We start from the raw sequence: 14689 nt of genomic DNA on the forward strand, positions 1-14689 counted from the left end.
GTATAGAATAAAATTCAGAAGTCAGCAAAATCATATTTAAAAGGACTAATCAGTCTCATTTTTACCAAATACAGTTGCAGTCATTGATGTTTCCTCTAATGAGGATGAGCAACATTTTTAAAAAGAGGCAAATAAGGAGGCTGCTCATAAATCTAGCAAAGTGACATAGAGCTAAGTACCACTTTGTCAGATGAAAAGAGGAAGGACTGCAACTAACTCAGTGACAGTGTAGAATAACAAAGTGGCTCAGTTGGAGTCTGTAACACTCCACACATTAAGAAAATCCTGTTAGATATAAATCACTCAAATGGCTCATTATGCAATAAAACTAATAAATGGTTGGAAATAAGATCATTAATTACATGGAAGCTCAGGGCGTTAGTCAAGTCAGAGGATAGGAATGTGTATGACTGACTACTTTCAAACAGAAAAGAAAAATCTAGTAGTATCGGTAATAATGCAGAATTCTGATAAGAGAAGATGGCTGCAGACTTATTTTTAGTCTTTGGACAGTTTTATAACTAGATTGAAATTACTTGTGAAGGATTAAAAAAAAAAAACCCCGTTCACACGACCATCTCAAGCTTCTTTATCTTCTTTACCAGGAGGAGGGTAAGGAGAAAAATTATGTTTACAGAGAAAATGTCAGCTATCACCAAAGGAATGAATACTTTATGAAATGATAGTGTAAACATAGTGTGTCATATTATTAAAAATGGGGATTCAAACAATTTTAAAAATTAATTGTGATTAATCATGTTATTTAAAAATTAATCATGATTTGCCTCACAGTTTCACAGAATACCATTTATTTAAATATTTTAAATAATTTCTACATTTTCCAACATATTGATTTTAATTACAGCACAATACAAAGCATGCAGTATTCACATTATTTTATTACAAATATTTGCATTGTAAAAACAAAAGAAATAGTATTTTTGAATTCAGCTAATGTAAGTTCTGTACTGCAATCTCTCTATCTTGAAAGTTGAACTTACAGTTGTAGAATTATGTACAAGAAATACCTGTATTCAAAAATAAAAACAAAAATAAAACCAATTAAAATAGAACCTAACGTCCACTCAGTCCTATTTCTGGTTCAGCCAACTGCTTAGACAAACAAGTTTGGCCACAGTTTGCAGCAGATAATGCTGCCCACTTCTTGTTTACCCTGTCACTTGAAAGTGAGGACAAGCATGGCTGTGTTGTAGTTGGCTTCATGAGATATTTATCTGACAGATGTGCTAAAGATTCATATGTCCCTTCAGAAGGTAGATTTTCTGTTTTAGTCATTCAGGTTTTGTACTTGTTGCATCCAAGTATTGTTCTTTAAAACTACAAATAGCTCTATAGTACCTGTATGACAATGAATTGAAAAATACTATATATCATTTTTACAGTACAAATTTGTAATAAAAATAACATAACACAATCACTGTACATTTTCCATTCTGTGTTGTAATAGAAATCAATATATTTGAAAATGTAGAAAAATATACCAAAATATGTAATAAATTACATTAGGTATTTTATTGTATAACAGTGCAATAAATCAGAATTACTTTTTTGTTAATCACGTGACCTAACTGTGGTTAATCAAGTGCCCTATTTAAAAAAAAAAAACAACTTTAGTGAACATCTCACAGCATAAGAGAGCAAGGCATGATTACCATAGTGGCTTCCAAGAAGCTGGATAAGAGAGCAGAACTCCGTTTAACTTCTTTAGACTTTTTAAAAGGCAATACATGTGTGCTCCAAAGTTAATTGCTACCCTCGAGATCCCAGAGAAGAATCTAAAGGACTTCTCATTTGTAAGACCAAAAATACCAAATACAGTTTGGGGCAGGTTTTTTAAAATGTTGGGTGTGCAATTGTATAACCGTCTTTGCTCAGTTATCCTGGGATTTCCAGGACCAGCATCTGAAGAAGTGAGTTAACTCACGAAAGCTCATGCTCTAAACTTTTCTGTTAGTCTATAAGGTGCCACAGGACCCTTCGTTGCTGCTACAGATCCAGACTAACACGGCTACCCCTCTGATACTTGTCTTTGCTCAATAATTATGCACTGCCATGTACCAAGAGCTGCATATTATCTGTGCAATTTTATGATAACAGCACAAGAAAATACCTTGACCAGATTTGTGCATGCAAGGCAGTGATGATTATGTGGGCATACTAGGTTCCCTAAATTTTCTTAGTTTGGCACTTGAACCTGTAGAAATTCAAACAGGCTAGAATATCTGTTTTTGTTGCTATGGAAGGAAGGTATGAGATATTCTTTAATGCAGGGTGAGCAAGCATATTACACTGGGCCCCACTTTTCATCCCTGCAATTAGCAGTTGCCCCCTTGCCTCAGATGACCCTGGAAGTGAACATTGGTTTCCTGGAAGTGACACACTGTGTTACCTTCATGGCAGAGGCCAGGGTGATGAGCAGTGCAGGCCACAGCAGAGGTCAGGGATAGAAAAGATTGGAGGGAACATTGGTCTGGGTGAGATTCTAAAAGTCACCATGAAACACACAAACCCAATGCTGGGGATCCAAGTTTAAGAGGCTTCTTTCCTCCCCATTGTGTATGCAGCTCCCCTGGCTCAGTGCCATGCTGGGGGGCTCTGTACAGTAGTGGCAGGCACAGGAGCTGTTCTGCTGGTGCACCACCTGAGTATGGTCAGGCGATATGGGGAGTGGGGACAGAGAAGGCAGCCCCCCTGCCAAGCAAGTGGTAGGGCAGAGACAGCTGGAGGACATGCAAAGGCAGGCTGCATGCCAGGCTTTGTCCATTTACAGGGCAGGAGTGGTGTTCGGTGCTGGGGTGGGAGGAGCTGGCGGTGGTGCATGTACTCCACAGTGCATGGGGGAGTGGCCCATTCCGAATGAGAGCAGCCAGGGCGCATGCCTCACTTGCACTCTCTCCCACAGAGCCAGCTTCGTCCCATTAGTGACATTGTAATCCCCATACAAAAGTTCAGGGGTGTCCCCCACTTTGCACACACCCTGCTTTAGTGCTTTGGGAAGCAGCAAAAGGAAGAGAGAGAGTTAACTTGAATGATCAGAACACATAAGCGTAGGATATATGAATAAATAAGAAGACAGCTTTTCTCATTTGAACAGAAAGAGAAGTCTTCATTTTCAGGTTTGCCTAGGGCTAATCATCTTAGAGGTCTCAGAGAAAAGTAGGAAAGAGAATGTTGGCAGTGGCTGATACTGGCAAGTGCAGATGTTAAAAAAAACCTGTTGGATTGTGGTTTTGCTGGTTCTTGAAAAGATCAGGGAGATAAAGTCCTGTATGCAAAACTATATATTGCTTTACTGTGTGACTGGTTATGTCACCCTCCCTCAATGAGAATGGTTTTTAGTCAAAACAGCAGGGATGAGAGAATGTTTGGAAGGGATGGTGATGTGAGAATCCATGATTGACATGGTAGGTACTAGACATTTCCTGATCCTTGGACACTCTGTCCTCCCTTGGCCCATTGAGGGGAACTAGTTGGGCTGATTGGCTCTCCTGCTTTCCCTTTCCCCATCTATTTAAATTTTTTCCAGCTGCCCAGTGTCGAGCCTGTCTTAGGTGTAGTATAGAAACTGTGCTTTTCAAGATGCAGCAGATCTGTAGGATAACTTGTTTTGGGATCAGGAAGGAATTTCTCCCCATGGGCCAAACTGGCTGCATGTGGTCTGATGGATTTCCTTGCAGCATATGGAGGCACAGTTGGGTTAAATGGAATAGGACATGAAGGAAAGTTAAATATGAGGAACAACAGCAAGTATCTTTGGTTCACTTGTCTATCAGTCCACAGCCACCAATCTTCTGAGGCAGGAGGGTAAGAAGTTGTAGGGTAGTCTGAACAGGCTCTGCCCTGAGTTATTGGTTGTATAGTTGGAGCTCTTAGCCCTTCATTGGGCCCAGTTATATGTCTACCATGTGAGAGTTGGATCATAGGCACTTCCTAGTGCCTCTCCCCAATGTTAAATAATAAAGCTGTGGCCCGTTGCTTAATCAGTCTGACACTTGGGATGAGAGGAGTGCAGAGAAGTGTTGCACTAAGAATTATTTAGTAGCATTTTAGTTTACAGGCATGTTATTTAAATAAAGGTACCATTATGGGCTGCTCTAATGCACTCACTCAACTGGAACATTCCCCTCTTAAATGCTTCTACATCTTATCTGCCACTGAATGACGAAGCAACTAATCATTGCCCTTGTTAAATGACATCCATTAAACTCTTGGCCTGCTGTTCCACATTTGCTTATTTGCAGCATCCAAATGTCAAAATAATAGATAGAATTTGTGCCCCCACTGAACTGTGTTAAAAATAAAATAAGATTTGCTGTGCAAATACATACTCACAGAGATGACGTTTTGCCAGTGAAATAGCCTCCTTTTCCTTTTATGAATATGTTGGATTACCAATAGCTCATTAAATCTACCTTCTCTCTATACATTTTCAGATGCATCTCTGAGCCATGTTGATTGGTTTCATACTCATTTATAATCTACCTATAGTAACAGAGAGTAAGCCATGCTAGTCTATAAACTATCAAAACAAAAAGCAGTCAAGTAGCACTTTAAAGACTAGCAAAATAGTTTATTAGGTGAGCTTTTGTGGGACAGACCCACTTCTTCAGACCATATCCAGACCAGAACAGACTCAATATTTAAGACACAGAGAACCAAAAACAGTAAGCAAGGAGGACAAATCAGAAAAAGATAATCAAGGTGAGCAAATCAGAGAGTGGAGGGGTGGGGGGGAAGATCAAGAATTAGCTTGAGTTAAGTATGCAGACGAGCCCCTATAGTGACTCAGAAAGTTCCCATCACGATTTAAACCATGTGTTAATGTTCTGAATTTGAATATAAATGTCAATTTTGTCCACTTCCCTTTCTACAAAGGAGCGATAATTTCTTTTCAGTAACACACATACCTTGAGGTCATTGACAGAATGGCCTATTCCATTAAAATGTTGACTAACTGGTTTGTGGATCTGGAGTGTTTTGATGTCTGTTTTGTGCCCGTTGACCCTTTGTCTAAGGGAGTTAGAAGTCTGTCCAATATACAAAGCATCTGGGCATTGTTGGCACATGGTGGCATATATGATGTTAGTAGAGGAGCATGAGAAAGTGCCCGTGATTCTGTGAGTAACCTGGTTAGGTCCAGTGATGGTATTTCCAGAGAAGATATGTGGACAAAGCTGGCAGCAGGCTTTGTTGCAGAGAGAGGTTCCAGGACTGGTGTTCCTGGGGTATAGACTGTGGCTGTTAGTAAGGATCCTCATGAGGTTGGGAGGTTGTCTGTAGGAGAGAACAGGCATGTCACCCAGGGCCTACTGGAGTGTAGCATCCTGATTAAGAATAGGTTGTAGGTCTTTAATAATTCATTGCAGTGGTCTGAGTTGGGGGCTGTAAGTGATGACCAGTGGTGTTCTGTTCTTGGCTTTTTTGGGCTGATCTTGGAGTAGCTGGTGTCTGGGTATGCATCTGGGTATGTGTCTGGGTGTGCATTTTAATGGAATGGGCCATTCTGTCGATGACCTCAAGGTATGTGTGTTACTGAAAAGAAATTATCGCTCCTTTGTAGAAAGGGAAGTGGATGAATTGACATTTATATTCAAATTCGGAACATTAACACATGGTTTAAATCGTGATGGGAACTTTCTGAGTCACTATAGGGGCTCGTCTGCATACTTAGCTCAATCTAATTCTTGATCTTCCCCCCCACCCCTCCACTTTCTGATTTGCTCACCTTGATTATCTTTTTCTGATTTGTCCTCCTTGCTTACTGTTTTTGGTTCTCTGTGTCTTAAATATGGAGTCTGTTCTGGTCTGGATATGGTCTGAAGAAGTGGGTCTGTCCCACGAAAGCTCACCTAATAAACTATTTTGCTAGTCTTTAAAGTGGTACATGACTGCTTTTTGTTTTGATAATCTACCTATGTTTTTCTATTTAATCACAGTAATCATGTTTTACATTTTTACTGGGTTTCTAAAGAAGTTTTATCACTGATTTGTTAATTGGCTAGATAAACTGTCATTTTATCCATGCTCCTACAGTGAACATAGCTTTTGCTGTGGTTATGTGTAGGGTCCTACCAAATTCACAGCCAAGAATAACAAGTCATGAACCATGAAATCTGGTTTCCCACTGTGAAATTTAGTCTTTTGTATGTTTTTATCATATACTGTACAGATTTCACAGGGAGACAAACATTTATCAAATTGGGGGTCCTGACCTAAAGAGCTGCAGGGGGCTCACAGTATTGCTACCCTTATTTCTGCACTGTGTTCAGAGCTGGGGTGGCTGGAGAGTGGCAGCTGTTGGCCAGGAATCCAGCTGTAAAGGCAGTGACGCAGCAGCAGCACAGAATTAAGATTGGCAATACCTATATCATACCACCCTTACTTCTGTATTGCTGCCTTCAGAGCTGGATGGCCAGAAGGTGGTGGCAGGCAGTAGGAGTGGCAGTATGATACCATACCATCCTTTCTTTTACACTGCTGGTGGCAACTTTGCCTTCTGACAGCCATGTTGCCACCAGCAGCAGTGCAGAGGTAGGGTAGCATTACTGCAACCACCCTAAAATAACCTTATGACCACCCAACTCCTTTTTGGGGGGGTCAGGACCCCTACCTAGAATTACACCACCATGAAATTTCAGATTTAAATAGCTGAAATCATGAAATGTGCAAATGAAATTCTGACTTTTACGTTGCAAACTTAGATTATATTAATGGAAATATTTTAGGAATCGATATCTAAATTGTGCCATGTAATTTGCAAGTAAAAATATTTTATTGTCTATAATCTTTATAAATGCAGTCTAGAAGAAATAATGAATCTCTGTGTCACATTGCTGGATTCATGGAGCACTGATTTTTTTTCTTTACTGTTTTTGGTGGTTTGTTTTTGTTTTCCATTTTCATAATACCTAAATATATATAAACATGCTTTTCCCTTAGTACGATTGCATTTCTGCAGACAGCACAACCTCAGTCTAAATGATGATATTGGAGCAATTGACCACAAAATTATATTTAGTTAGATGATCTTAAAGTCCACAGTCCAAAGCATATACAACATGTAGGATCAAGGAGATAGGCAATTAGATCTCAGCTCATTTTATTTCTCCTTTCCTTGTAAAAGCATTTTGACTTCCCAAGCTTCTGATTTATATTAAAGCAATATTTATACTTGCAGACAATGTATACATGTTTTAAAAAGTGAAACTTTATACAGGACCTGTTTCTGATTTCACAGATTCTAATGTAAATCAAGAATAATTTCACTGAATGCCATGAAACTACATTGGTGGTATAAATTAGGTGTGAGAGCAGAATCAGGCCATACTATTAACATTTTTAGTTCTAGGTCTTCAAGAAACAGGAAGGAGCCTGTAAAGGTGCAGAGAAAGGTGACCAAAAGAGCTCATTGTTCATTGGGCGTATGTATGATGAGTGGATAGTAAAGCCAGGGATTAGATAGCCCAAGAAGGAGGAAAGACTAGAAGGGAATTGACTGAGGTTTTTAAAAATGAGGAAGTCAGTCCTTATATTATCTTCTCGCATAAAGGGAGAAGGCACCATTTAGTGCATTTACAGAATAACACATTTGCAGACAACAAGGAGTAAATGTTTTGCACCACAGAGTCTTCCTTCTTACTTGCTGCCCATCCTTTGTTTTAGTGACTTCATAGATTTTGGTTCTCTTCCTTCCCAGCTGATGCTTCCTCAAATCTTTGGTTATCTGGATCTGTCTCCCAGGATGCTCAACCAGCCCACACAGGTACTTATGTCAGTATCTGAGTACCTCTCAATATTTAATGCATTTACCTTCACTTGTGAAATAGAGAAAATTAGGGACAGATTGATAAAAGTGTGTGGCTTCCTAAAAATGCAAATAGGAACATAGTAGGATATTTAAAAGGTCCTATTGATTTCAGTAGGAGATAGGTACCAAGGTATGACTAAATATCCCACCAAACATGTATCTGCATTTTTAGAAGTATAAATGTCTTTTGAAGGAACAGGCCCTAACTGGCTAGCCCAAGATGTCACAGAGAGTGTACAGCATAGGGAACTAACCACTGAACTATCCTTCTTATCCCATAGGAGAGGCTTTTCACCACTACCATCCCCCACCCCTTGTCCAATGTTGTGTCTCCACAGAGATGTATAGAGTAGGGAACTAACCAATGGACTGTCCTTCCTTTTCCATGAGAGGGTTTTTCAACACCCCCCTCCACCACCACCTGACCCCTCACCCAAAGAGGTGTATCCCACTGGAGTCTTCTCTCTTCTTCATATCCAGGATCTTGCTAAGGTTCAGCTGTTCTTTCATAACAACAGATCTAAAGTTTGGATTTTCCTTTCTCCTTTGCCTGCAACAGCCTCTCTCTTCATGCCTTATCTTTTGTGCACTGTTTTAACCTAATTTCTCCCCACTTTATGGCTTACTCTCATTTCATCAGTTTCCACTTCAGCTGTATTTCTGGGTCTGAAAATGGTCATGTCACTCGCCTCTGTGCATCCTCTTCTTGTCTTCTTTTCACATTCTCTCATCCTAATCATCAAGTCCTTGCACAGCACTGTCCCTACCTGTATTTGTTTATTCACCTCGTGCTGCCTACGCACTACTCCTGTGTCTCCAATACTATGGCTATAGTTATAATGGATTAAGTACTTTTAGTTAATTAGTAACTTGCTGCTAGTCAAGCTACAGGAAAATAATGTCAAGCAGAGACACGAGGTAAGTGAGGTAATATCTTTTACTGCACCAAGTTACAGAGAGATCAAAAGCTTGTCCCAACATAACAACAGAAGGTGGTCTAATAAAAAGTTGCAACACACACAACTTGTCTCTCTGATACCCTGGAACCAATGTAGCTACACAACACTGCAGACAGCAAGCAGTGCAGTGGCATATTAAAAGGATATCAGTCAAATGCTTTTGTTTTGTTCACTGTTACATAGGCTACGTCTACACATGCACGCTACATCGAAATAGCTTATTTCGATGAATAACGTCTACACATCCTCCAGGGCTGGCAACGTCGACGTTCAACTTCGACGTTGGTCAGCACCACATCGAAATAGGCGCTGCGAGGGAACGTCTACACGCCAAAGGAGTACACATCGAAATAAGGGTGCCAGGAACAGCTGCAGACAGGGTCACAGGGTGGACTCAACAGCAAGCCGCTCCCTTAAAGGGCCCCTCCCAGACACAGTTGCACTAAACAACACAAGATCCACAGAGCCGACAACTGGTTGCAGACCCTGTGCATGCAGCATGGATCCCTAGCTGCCACAGCAGCAGCCAGAAGCCCTGGGCTAAGGGCTGCTGCACACGATGACCATAGAGCCCCACAGGGGCTGGAGAGAGAGCGTCTCTCAACCCCTCAGCTGATGGCCGCCATGGCGGACCCCACTATTTCGATGTTGTGGGACGCAGATTGTCTACACGTGCCCTACTTTGACGTTAAACTTCGAAGTAGGGCGCTATTCCCATCCCCTCATGGGGTTAGCGACTTCGACGTCTTGCCACCTAACGTCGATTTCAACTTCGAAATAGCGCCCAACATGTGTAGCCGTGACAGGCGCTATTTCGAAGTTGGTGCCGCTACTTCGAAGTAGCGTGCACGTGTAGACATGGCCATAGTGAGATAAGGTTCCTTATGGGAGCAGGAGTAAGATGTTTCTCTTTTATTTTTTGAACCATCAGATATTAGCTACTCTTGAAGGTAGTATCATCTACAGTAGGTAGACAAAGGTCTGATCTGCTATGACCATTCTAAATAACCATGGACTCTCTTCTTGAATTGATGAATGAAAAGAGATTGTTCCATTTAAGAAATATATGTGTAAAGTTCCTTACCCCATGCACCTGCAGGATAATAGAGACTGTTATTTTACTTAGAATGTGGACTTTTTGTTCCTGAAAACGCTAGATAAACAGTTCTAATTTCCTTCAAAACAATCTAAGCTATTTTTGGCAATGAAAAAGAATTAAAATCACCAAAACTGTTTAACTTTGGAAAATGATTCGGTCTGCCCTGTAGTTGTTTCCATTGTGGTTTGTAACAGAGCCAGCACAAACTCCTTTTGAAATACGAGATGGAAGCACTATCCACTTCACAGGATTTCCATAAACCAGAGTGTATATTATTCTCTTAATGCATTAATTCTCTACTTACATAACTCCCATTAACATTAATTGGAATTATGCACAATCACTATGAGGGAATATACCATTTTGTTCAATTGGGCCATCCATAGTGACAAATTTTCTGATAATGTTGGATTAAATTTAGATTATATTTACATTACCTCTTTTTATTATTTTAAATCTCTATTGGTCACCATTTCATTTTAATTAAAATTCCCATCATGAGCAACTTTTATATATAAAATAGGGCAAAGTATGTTAAACATGGTAAAGCTGGCTTAACTTCAGCCTAGTCTAAACTGCTTTGGAACTGTATCTGTATAACTGTTGGATAAAGGAATGTTTTTTGTTGTTAACTGATATAATTATACCAGCACAACCGCTAGTGTGGATTCAGTTATACTGATGTAAAGTTGCTGCACCTGCATAGCTTAATGACCTTCATATATGGGCATAAACTATATAGTATTTATAGTAGTATAACTACAGTGACAGAAAGAGGATTGTACCGCTTTAGCCGTACCAGTATTGGAAAGTTGTGTCCTGTCCATTTTCAATTTTACTGGTAGAGTTTAAGGCAGATCAACATCCTGTAACAGGTAAGGTATGAACCTATTAATCATACCAAACAATGTCTGAGTTAAGGATATCAGCAGGTTAGCTACCTTGTTTGTGGAGGGGATGCATTTGGTTGATGTAGGGTTTGTACAGCTACTCAAATCAGAATAGGGTCTATTTTCAATGCTTATGCAGAACCTGGTGCAGATACTTGCCTATCCGCACTATCTAGTCGAGATTTTAAAAGCAATTATTAACATAGTTGCGCACTTCCATGTTTAAGTGCTCCAAATGAAACACTTTAAAAATGTTTGCATTTGAGAAGGCACTGAGTGCCCATTTGAAAATCAGGCCTCTTTCAAACAGGAAATGAGGAACTCCAAAACGCTAGTCATTCTGGAATATTTTAGTCAAAGGCAGGGGTCAGCAACTCCCAGCACAGGTGCCAAGAGTGGCACACAAGCAGATTTTCATCACCAGGCAAGGTAAGAGCTCAGCCTCATGCCCTCTTCCCCCATGTAGCCAAGAACTTGCTCAAAGCCAGGCCGCCTGTGGATTACCAAAAGACCAGCTAATGCTGCCAACCACCACCTAAACGGTAAAGCTCTGCATCTTATTTTGTTAATTAAGATGTTGTAAGTAGTACTATTAGCGTCTTAAAAAGCATGGGCACTCAGACTGTATGTAGAGGTCAAAAGGCCAAATTTCAACACTCTGCCTTGGAAAGGTTGCTGACCCTGGTCTAAAGGTTGTGATTCTGGAAGTACTGGCACCTGTGGCTATACTGACATGAACAGTCTGTCACTACTCACCTGAGTAAAATTAGATGCATCAATGGCTATGTCTATACTGTGAGATAAATTCAAATTTAAGGTAGTTAGCTTGGTTGCACCAAGAGACTGTCTTTACTGTAAACCCCATTAGCTCAATTTAGGGAGCACAATTATCAATATCATATCATATCATCATCAGAACTGGGTGGGTGTCGCATTAGGTTTGAATTTAACAGTTAGAATAAAGGCTAGTGTGGAAGCACCATGTCTTTGAACTGAATACATTAGCTTCCAGAGGATGACTGGTGCTGTTGTACCTGGCTCCTGGCTGACACTTGGGAGCTGGGAAACTGACCAGCACAGCAGCCCTGGTCAGTTTCTTAGCTCCCCTAAGCTGCCAGGAACCAGGCACCAGAGTAAGGGTTGCCAGTGATGAGGGTGCAGCAGGGGAGGGTGTAGAATGCAGGGCTGAGGGAACTGTGGGATAGATTCCCATAATGCATTGGTGCAATAGTTGATGTTTGGCCACTAACTTGACTTCGTGTGGGAATTGAGGGTACTCAATCGATTTTATAAAACCTAGCATTATGAAATCGAATTTAATAAAATCAAAGTATCTGGTAGCATCGATGTAGCCAGTGTTTGCAAAGCACGTGGTGCTTTTTGGAACACAAAGGACTCAAAGTGCTGTGGGTGTGGGTGTGTGTGTGTGTGTGTATAGTAACAGAGAGAGCTATGTTAGTCCATATACTAAAACAAAAAAGCGGTTCAGTAGCACTTTAAAAATTAACAAAATAATTTATCGTGAGCTTTCGTTGGACAGACCCACTTCTTTGTGTGTGTGTGTGTGTGAGTGAGTGAGTGAGGGGGGGGGTGTTTCTTGACCTTCTCAGCAAGGGCCGGGCAGCGCACACTCGATCCCTGCTTTCCATTTTCGGCTCGTCCTAAAGGCTTTGCCCCTTTCGCTTCCCCGCGCCGCCCCGCGGACAGCTCCTCTGCTCACACGCCCCCTTCGCCGCGTGGGGATGTGCGCAGGCACCTGGCTGGCGAGCGCCGCGCCCGGCCAGGTCGCTGGGGCCAGGGGAGGCGAGGCAGAGGCGTGGGCGGCTGGATTTCACCCTGGGGGGTGGGGGCGGACCAGGGCCTTCCCGCCCCGCGCCACTAGGGGGTGGGTTGCGCCGGGGCCGGGGGAGGCCCCTGGCGCTGAAGGAACTTTTTAAGTAATTTAACCGCCCCGCCGTGTGGAAATGGGCAGCCGCCGCCGCCCTGGGCCGGGCTTTCCCCGCAGGGCCGTGGCTGGCGGACGGCGCTCGCCCTGTGCCTCGGCCGCAGCCTGGCTGCGCCGTGAGGTTTAAAGGCTGCGCAGCGGCTGTGCGCGCGCCAGGGGGTGAGGTGGGGGCAGGCCGCCGCCGGGCAGAGACGGGGCGCGGAAGGCCATGCCCGGAGCGGGGGCTCCTGGCTGCCGCTGGGAGGCTGAGCTGCTCCTGAGGCGCGGGAAGTGCTGCAAGGGAAGGGGCCGGGACGTGCAGCGCCCAGCCGCCGGCGGCTGCTGCGCTTTCGCTGCCCCGGTAAGTGGGGGGGGGCAGCCGCCCCGAGCCTCCCTGCAGAGCCGCTCAAGGCAGCCCGAAGTTGAGCGGAGCTGCACAGGGGGGGCTGGGACCGGGAGGCGGCGGAGGGGGCAGAGAGAGGGTGGGGGCTCGGACGGGGAGTTTGGGGTGGAAGTGGGCATGAGAGGAGGGGGAGGGGGTTAGAGAATGGGGCAGGGTAGAGATGGGAGCAGGGGGGTTGGTGGGGGATGCAGAAGGTGGGAGCAGTAGTGGGGGTAGGGGTAAGGAGGACTAGGAAGCAGTGGTGGGGGTGTGGGATGAAGGGACAAGAGGGAAGAATGCTTAGGAGGTTCTGTCAGACCCCCAGCATTGCCGTGGAGTCTCCAGGAATTAAAGGCTAATCATTGATTAAAGACTACCTTGTGCTGAAATCTCCAGGAATACAGTCAATTAAAATGGGCAATGCTAAGGGGAAGATGAGATGGGCTAGGAGGCAGGTGGGTCCCACTGACTAGGTAGGAGTGTGGGCTGCCCAGGCACTTGGTCCCAGGCTTAAGGGAGGAAGGACAGATGCTGCCCTGCCTTATTGGCAGGGCACTGCTGCTGCCCAAGGACTGAGGCTCCCCTGACTGTTAGGGCTGCAGGCTCTCTGCACAGTCAAACAGGAGCGTGATTAGCTGCACTTGGCAATGATGGGATGCATGTAACTCAATCTGCCTTTGATATGGCTGGGCTGTTGTGTTTTTTGTTTTTGTTTTTTTTTTTTAAATAAAAGCCCATGTCCACAGGGGTTACAGCTTGCTCCTGATGGGACTGCACAGCATTCAGCCCTGTGTCCCTGGCTCTGGGAGAATGGCTGGGGCTGCAGGCACCCAGAGACAGTTTGTTTGTGCTGTATTTATCTAGCAGTTCAATGTCTAAACCTGCCCTGGCTTTGACTAAAGTACCAGATGGGAGGTGTCTGTGCAAAGAACAGTTGTTTGTAAAAGAGCTGATGCCTTGGCACTTAATTTTTCATGGGCTTTGACAATCACCTTACATTGAAAATCTAGTAGTTTTTCTGTATACAGTAACATAAAATCTTTAGTTTGCTGAATGGATTTGTCTCCGTATGTTTTTCTTTTTAAAGACTATCTTTTTTGTGGTGTATTGGCTCTCTGTTCATTCACTCTTCCTTTACAGTATTTCCAAATCTTCCCTCAGCTGCAGTTAATATGAATTTTTAGAATTTATTGTTAAAATCAGGCTAAAGTTATACTTAAAGCAAAAATGGGCATATTTTGGTGAGAAATTATCCTCATTCTCTCTGTTAAATTGCTCTTGGGACAGAAGTGAATGTGCTGTAGAAAAATAAATTTATTATAATAGACTTCAATGGACAGGGGAGTGAAATAAAACTCAAACCTTGTATGAGGATTAGCTCCTACCAAAGAACCTTAATGAGAGCTTTTTTTATGTGGTAGCTCTACTGAATGTTAATATGTGGTATTTAACTGTAAAAGACTTCTTCCAAAAATGTAAATGAACATTAGTTATAGGAAATCTTTATTAAAATAAAGGTTAGCGTATGGAGAAAGTTTCAGAAGGGGAAAAAAAGGGATTTCCATTTGCTAAATACCTAGCTGTTTGAGCCCTGGTTGCAGTGCTCA

At 42.7% G+C, this 14689-nt stretch overlaps 1 protein-coding gene across 2 annotated transcripts in view; it reads left to right on the forward strand.

The window, feature by feature from the left end:
* The window catches only part of SULF2 (sulfatase 2), a 258582-nt gene that overhangs the window by 140107 nt on the left and 103786 nt on the right, over positions 1 to 14689 (forward strand). The window contains exon 1 of one of the 2 annotated variants that reach the window (XM_075011861.1): positions 12594 to 13061. The exons of the other annotated variant lie outside the window; for it this stretch is intronic. The gene's annotated coding sequence lies outside the window, so the exon portion shown is untranslated. Of the gene's footprint in view, positions 1 to 12593; positions 13062 to 14689 lie in introns of those variants that run through there. 2 annotated transcript variants of the gene reach the window in all.

The sequence above is a fragment of the Carettochelys insculpta genome, chromosome 17 (genome assembly GCF_033958435.1).
Source record: "Carettochelys insculpta isolate YL-2023 chromosome 17, ASM3395843v1, whole genome shotgun sequence".
NCBI classification, from domain to species: Eukaryota; Metazoa; Chordata; order Testudines; family Carettochelyidae; genus Carettochelys; species Carettochelys insculpta.